Genomic DNA, 5586 nt, shown 5'->3' on the forward strand with positions numbered 1-5586 from the left:
CCTCACCCGAAGATATTTTTCCATTAATTTTTAGAGAGAGTGGAAGAGAGAAGGAAAGACAGAGAGAAATATTTATGTGAGAGAAACATCAATTGGTTGCCTCCTGCATGCGCCCTGACCAGGATGTGGGCCGGGGAGGAGCCTGCAACCAAGGCACATGCCTTTCACTCAATCAAACCAAGGACCCTTTGGTCCGCAGGCTTACACTTTATCTACTAAGCCAAACTGGCGTACACAGCTTTTTTATCCACTCATCTACTGATGGACATTTGGGCTGTTTCCAGGTTTTAGCTATTGTAAATAACACTGCTATGAACATAGGAATGTATATATTCTTTGCCATATCTCCTTTCACTTTTCTGTAGCTGTCTTTGGAACTGAAAAAAAAAAGAATCTTATTAATTTAGCAGGGAGCAAAGAACTTTCTCATGTCTGGATAATTTGATTGCTTATTGCTGCTTGTTTTGCTGCAGCATCAGCTAAATGATTTCCTTTGGCTTCCATGGTGGTAGTTTTAGCATGTCCTGAAATATTGATATTTGCAAATTTTCTCAATTGCTGTACAGCATCTAATAATTCTGCAACCTGTTTTTATTTTTATAGACCGCCCCTAGAAAGTTAAGAAGCCTCATTGCTTCCCTAGCATTCCTAAATTCATGAGTTACACCAGAGGCATAGAGATGATTGGTGTAAATATTGGCTATTGGATCTTTGATCAATTGACAAGCTCGAGTTAAAACAATTAATTGGATTTGCTGGGCATATTTTATTTCAGGTAAATAAAACCTTTCCGTTAAATCCACAATGGAAGTTACTGCAAATTCAGCTCTGTAATGTCCCTGTTAGTCTTTAAGATCCATCTGTAAACCAAATTAAGTCAATAAGAGTTTCCTGTAAATCATTCAAACAAGAAAGTGTTCAGTAGCCTAGCCAGTGTGGCTCAATGGTTGAGCGTCAACCTATGAACCAGAAGGTCATGGTTCGATTCCCAGTCTGGCCACAAGCCCAGGTTTTGGACTCAATCCCCAGTAGGGAGCATGCAGGAAGCAGCCAATCAATGATTCTCATCATTGAGGTCTCTATCTCTTTCTCCTCCCTTCCTCTCTGAAATCAATAAAAATATATTTTAAACTAATGCCCCAGTGCACAGATTTGTGCACATTGAAAGGAAATTAATTAGAAACTGGTCAGCAGGGTGGGACTGGGCAAGATGGGCCAGACACACCCTGGAGCCAACCTTCAGTGGTCCCTCCTCGGCTGGCTGCACCTGAGGTGGCACCACAGCTCCAAGGGTGTCTGCAGAGTGAGTGGGGTCCCTCCGGCAGGCTGAAACCAGATCTCCAACATCCTTCAAGGGGTCCAGGATTGTGAGAGGGTGGTTCTCAGGTGATGCACCCTGGAATCAGGCTCCCTCCCCGGGGTGTGTCACCCAAGAACCACAGCTGCCAAGTCACCACAGCTCCGCAGCTCCTGCATTGAGCATCTGCCCCCTGGTGGTCAGTGCATGTCATAGCTACTGGCCGGCCAGTCGAACGGTTGGACGGTCAAACAGTTGGATTGTTGCTTAGGCTTTTATATACATAGATAATAATAATAAAATAACCAATACTTTCTTTTTCAAAAAAGGAAGTGTTCAGTAAAAATGAACTAACAACCAAATAGTGACAGACCCATAGAGAACAGGCTGACAGCTGTGTGTGTGTGTGGGGGGGGGGGGGGAGGGATTAAGCAAAAAAGAGGACTGATGGGCATGGACAACAGAGTGGTGATTGCCAGGGAGAGGGGGAGTGAAGGGAGGTGGAGAAGGTAAAGGGGGGATAAATGGTGATGGACAGAGACTTGACTTGGGGTAATGAACACACAATACGGTGTACAGATGATGTGTTGTAGAATTGTACACCTGAAACCACTAAATTCAATAAAAGGGGGTGGGGGAGAATTTTTTTAATGCCCTGGCTGGAGCATTGTCGCATACACCAAAATGGTTATGGATTCAATTCCCAATCAGGCCACATACCTAGGTTGTGGGTTTAATCCCTGGTCAGGGTGCATATGAAAGGCAACTGATTGATGTTTCTCTCTCACATCAATGTCTCTCTCTCTCTCTCACCAATAAAACATATCCTTGGGTGAGGATTAAATACAGTGTTCAGTAAGTAAAATGCAATCATGATTGTCTTCACCCTTTAATAAAGGTAGTAAAGTTGCTGGGTTAAGACTGTTACATCAAGCTACAGTAATTTTATGTGCAGAAAGCAGGAGTACTTCATAAGAAACCAGTTGGCTGACTGAGTAATGCTGAGTATCCTAAGAGTTTAGCAAGGATTCAACAAAATGAGGAACATAAATGGTTAAAGGAGAACCCATAACTATCTCCTGTTTGTTTGCAAAACATGGCTGTAGTAGAGATGGCTCTCATACAGGAGGGAAAAGCCTTTGCTACTGAGTCTAATTATTGGCTTTAATATCCCATAGGTCTATATTTCTGACTTAGGACTCCTAAAGCATTTCATTTATTTTCATGTATGAAAAGAAAGAAAGGAAATTTATGATTAGGGTGTCCAAAAGCAAAAGCTTTAAAGAATTCTTCCTGTAGAGATTCTATGGCTTGTTGCACTTCAGGATTCCATTGGATTAAATCAGGTTGATCTGATTTTAACAAGCCATATAGAGGTTGTGCCATTAATGAAAAATTTGGAACCCAGTTGCAAGAGTATCCAGTCAACCCCACAAAACCTCTAAGCTGCTTCTTGTTCTTGGAAGAGGAAAGGAGAGGATTCCTCTGAGTATTTCATGGTTAATTAGCAGCCTATCTTTAGATATAAGATGACTAAAGTATTTTACTTGGGGCAAACAGAATTAAAGCATGTCCTTTGAGACCTCATGTCCTTTTATGGCTAGCTGTTGTAATGGGTAAATTGTGTCCTTTGGGAAGTCTATTAATGTGCTAAAGCATAAAAGTAAATCATACACATATTGGAATAAATTGGAACCTCTGGGAAAATCAACATCATTTAAATCAGCCTTTAGTATTTGAAAGAAATAGGTGGAACTCTGTATATCTCTGGGCATTAAGTCCAAGTAAATTGGTGATCTTTCCAGGTGAAGGTAAGGAGGTATTATCTGTCCTTTTCTACAGAAATTCTGAAAAAGGCACTACATAAATGTATTACTGAAAAAAATAATTGGCAGTCCTCAGGAATGGCTGATAATAGGGTACGGAACTACAGAATGTCTGGGAATAACTATTTTATTTATAGCTCTGAGTTCCTGTACAAATCTCCACCCTTTACCATTAAGTTTCTTTACTGGAAGAATAGGAGAATTGCAGGGGCTCATATGTGGAATCATAAGCACCCCCTTTTTTCTGTTTTTATTGATTTTAGAGAGAGAGGAAGGGAGAGGGGGAGGGATAGAAACATTGGTGAGAGAGAAACATTAACATCGATTGGCTGCCTCCTGTATGCCGCCTGCTGGGGATGGAGTAATCTTGTATAAGTAATCTTGTATAATGAGCTTAATTGCAGCTAGTGCATCAAGATTTAAAGGATATTGGTGAATATTAGGTAAAGACAAAGTATCCACGAAGGCCTTCTTAGTTTTCCCTTTTATGGTGATTTTCATTTCCCCTTAAGTATTGGTAAAAAGAGGGGGAAATGCCCTCTTGCAATCCTCAGAGCAATCCTATGCTTGCTCCTGTTTCCTTTCATTTACTAAATTCCATTTCATCTTTTGACAACCCTTTAAAAAGAAGATTTTTGTTGATTTTTAGAGAGAGAGGAAGGGAGAGGGAGAGAGAGAAACATCGATGCGAGAGGGACATCAATCAGCTGCACGCACCCTGACCAGGAATCAAACTAGGAACACGGGCCGTGCACGAGATGACGCCCAACCAACTGAGCCACACAGGCCAGGCTTTCCAGAGTAAAAGCAGTCCCTGCTTTCCCCTGGTTGAAAAGGCCTTCAGGGAGGTCTGATATGATTGCTTAGTTGCTGGAGCTGTAAATTCATAATTTTAGTAGCTCTATCCTTTTCTTCTTTTTGAATAGCTTTAAATAATTGTCCAGTCAGAGTTGCTAGTTTATCAGCATGTGTGGTTGGCCAATTCAATTCATGTTGTTTAATCAGAACTACAAACTCCTAGTCTTTCCAGAAATGCTGAATTGAGCGTTGGATCATTTTAATTAGTCTTAATATTCTCTGGAGACAATTCTGAATACAGTTTGAAAGATTTTCAAAACGTTCAAAGAAAGCATATCTGGTTTCATCAGGTTTTCATCTACATTGCTGGATTTTGTCTGGTCTATTTTTTTTTTCCGAGGGGGCAATCTCAGGGAGGGTTAATTCCCTGCATTTTCCCAGTCTGTTTCTCTTGTTTAAAAATACTCCCTAGCCCTAGCTGGTTTGGCTCAGTGGATAGAGTGTCAGCCCTTGGACTGAATGGTCCCGGGTTTGAGGGCACGTACCTGGGTTGCAGGCTCAATCCCCGGCATGGGTTGGGGTATGTGCGGGAGGCAACCAATCGATGTTTTTCTCTCTCTGTCTCTCCCCCTTTCTTCCACTGCCTCTAAAAATCAATGGAAAAATATCCTTGGGTGAGGATTAACAAAATAAACAAATATCCTCTATAGGAGTTTTCTATTGGCCCTTACCTACCCATTCTGCTGTTTTGCTTTCAGAAACCAATAGGTATATTAGTCGGAACATGTCAGAACAGCCATGACCATGTATGCTAACAACTAAATCAAATTCACTTGTGAAACCAACAGGGTCATGGAAAGAATCAGGAACGTATTTAGATTTCTTAATTCTGCTTTAGCCCAATGACAGTAAGTTATTGCCAATTCCCCTCATCTTGAGACTGGCTATTCTCTAAAGGGAGCTGCCATAATTTCTGGTTCTTCTAGGCTATTTTTGGTCTAGCTTTATACTCTTAGTTTTCCCTAAGTCACTTGAGAGCGGTGGTATAGGAGGTGCAGAGAAGAAGTGAAAGCGAAAGGGAGGGCAAGTCTTGAAAAGGGAGCACGTGAAGTAGTGGGGCAGCTGGAGAAAGGAAGTGGTGTGTCCGGCATTGAGCAATTTTGGATGCCTTCTTTAGTTCAGACACAGGCTCTAAAAGTGTCTCATTAATTCCCTGAGGAGAAGAGAGTTTATCTGTGCTTATTTTAGAAGCTTCTATTTTCCAATCAAGGTAAGTGTTCCATTCATTCGGTTCAGTTTTCGAGCCTGCTTTTTCCGATTGAGCCTGCAGAAAGTTTAACTTAGAGGTATCAAAAGAGATCCATTCCAGCCATCCCAAGCTGCTATCACTTTTGGTTAAATCTCCCCATTTCTGTAGATACTTGCAAGTTGAGGTTCCATATTTTTTGTAGATAAAACTGGCTGGAGTATGAAAAGGAGACTGCTGTGGGGCTCACTGAGCTCAGAGGCACAATCTCCCATGTTAAATTTAATTTTTCTTTCTTTTTTTTTAATTGGAAATATTGGGGGACCAGGCGGGCAAGTCCAACTCAAGGGGAAGGACTTCCACCCATGCTCAGGCCTCACCAAGCTTTTATTGATCTGGGATGCACCCATAGCATAGCC

Source organism: Myotis brandtii, unplaced genomic scaffold (assembly GCF_000412655.1).
Source record: "Myotis brandtii unplaced genomic scaffold, ASM41265v1 scaffold889, whole genome shotgun sequence".
Taxonomy (NCBI): Eukaryota; Metazoa; Chordata; class Mammalia; order Chiroptera; family Vespertilionidae; genus Myotis; species Myotis brandtii.